We start from the raw sequence: 2,500 nt of genomic DNA, 5'->3' as shown, positions 1-2,500 counted from the left end.
TTGCTGTTGTTATCATCTTTAACGTTATTATTATTATCATTATTATTAGTATTATTATTAGTAGTAGTAATAGTACTTATTATCATAATCATTATTGGTCTTTATTATTGTTTTTATTGACTATTGTCATTATCATCATCATTACTACTTTTAACGTCGTTTTCATAATATTCATCTTTACTAATGTGGATTTTGTCGTTATTATTGTTATTACAACGATCGCTAACGTGAATATTGCTATCAGTAAAATTATAATTTTATTTATTTTCATAATATTGTCTGTCTTTGTTGCTACTTTTGTTATCATTATCATTGTTCTTGTTTTCATTATTGACATGGATATCGGTATTTGTGTTTTTATTAATAATAGCAGAATCAATATTGTAGTTACTGTTATCATTATTATTGTTTTTTATTATATCATCATCGTCATCGTCTTCATCATCATCCCCATTATCATCACTATCATCATTAATATTACAGTCATCATCATCATTATCATTATCGATATTATTATCATTATCAATATCATCACTATCATCATTAATATTACTGTCATCATTATCATTATCATTATCGTTATTATTATCATTATCGTTATTATTATCATTATCAATATTATCACTATCATCTTCATTATTATTATTACTTTCATCATTACCAATATTATCATTCTTATTATTATTATTATATTATTTTTATGATAATAATAACAACAATAATAATAGTAATGATTATTATCATTATTATTATTATCATCACCATTATTATCATCAGTATCATTATCATTAATAAAATCATCATTAAATCTACATTATTATGGTTTGTAGTTCTGTAATTGTCAACAACAATAATGATATCCATCGTGAATATGTCCTTAAGGATATTTTTCTGTCATTACCATTACGTTTATAATAGTACATTATACTACCAATAGGCTAAGTATAACATCATCATTATCATCACGAATTTTATAGAAGGCAATATTTATACTACGGTAATTTTACGCACGGAAAAGAATAAGATCTAAAGTAAATATAACAATAAAACAAAAGGGAAATAAAAGTAAAATGGAATTAATTAAATGTCAAAACAATCATAAATCTAACATAACCAAAGTAATTTTGAATAAATCTAAACTTTGTCTCGAGTTTCTTTCTATGAGCAGAGATTTCTCATCTATGCACATTTACAAATTACTTTCATGTCACTTTTTCGTTGGATTCCGTTATCTCGTGTAAATATCTTTGTATTTAGTCGGAATACCATTTCCTTTCTTTCTTTTTTTCGTTATTCTATCTTATTTTTGAATATTGCGAGTGGGTCATCGCCCTAAATGATGACGTCACATTTTCCTGCTACAGCGGTGCATAACCGTCGCCTTTGATGACGTCACGTTTACATATCCTCGAATATGATGACGTCACACTTTTCTCTCTCTCTCTTTAATGACGTTTGAATTAACTCGCATTGTGGTCATGATATCAATGCTATGATATAGTTTAATAAAAGAATTATCTAATGCGGCAGGGTAATATATCCTCATAAGATAATGATAAGACTAAGTCATAGATAGCTTAATAATGGGAAAATCTAATCATGGATCGGTGTATGATATGGTTATCATAAGTAATCAGGCTTGAGAAACTTTTTGTCAGATAAGAAGGCAGTTTTCTTCACCTTACAAAGAGACATAATAACCATCGAAATATGCTTGTTACAAATAACGCATTCAAATAATCAGTGCATTATAGTTGCATACTCAGTGCATTAACACCGTGAACATGAACACCTGTGCAGACACGCATGCATAACAAACACACGCAATTACGTGTCAACCCCACTATCCTATGGACACACATACACTCACACACACACAAACAAAACCCACTGACTCACACACACGAGGAAAAAGTAAAAAATCCTCCCAGCTGTGAACAATTTGAAAATCATGTTCTCTTCATGTTCGTGATTTCTCTCGTCACTTCAACTCGTGGTCAGACCTCACCCCCTTTCCACCCCTTCCCCACAATTACCCCCTCCCCTACCCATATTTATTCTTCCCTCCTTCTTGTCTCTTTCATGTATATATATCTGTGTTGTACAGTTGTTGTTTTTTACGCAGATGAACGAAAATACAATCGTTATAACGTATATTGCGCATAGTTCACTTTTACTGAACACTTGTGGCATGTTGGTAGAAGAACATTACTTGATTCTGTAAAGGGTGTCTGCTTTCTTTCTGCCTCAACTTTGACCCCAGCATGATGCCAGTACTCATTCCCGGCTGAGGCGACTGAAAGGTATTCACATTATAAAAAAGAGTTTCACATTTCACATACGGATTTATTCATAAACATGTAAGTACGCATGTGTGTATGTATATGTATATGCACACACACACACACACACACACACACACACACACACACACACACACACACACACACACACACACACACACACACACGACTGATTCAGCGCTCTACACAGGTGAAAT

The sequence above is a fragment of the Penaeus chinensis genome, chromosome 39 (assembly GCF_019202785.1).
Source record: "Penaeus chinensis breed Huanghai No. 1 chromosome 39, ASM1920278v2, whole genome shotgun sequence".
In the NCBI taxonomy this organism is placed as follows: domain Eukaryota; kingdom Metazoa; phylum Arthropoda; class Malacostraca; order Decapoda; family Penaeidae; genus Penaeus; species Penaeus chinensis.
This window is presented reverse-complemented; position numbering follows the sequence as displayed.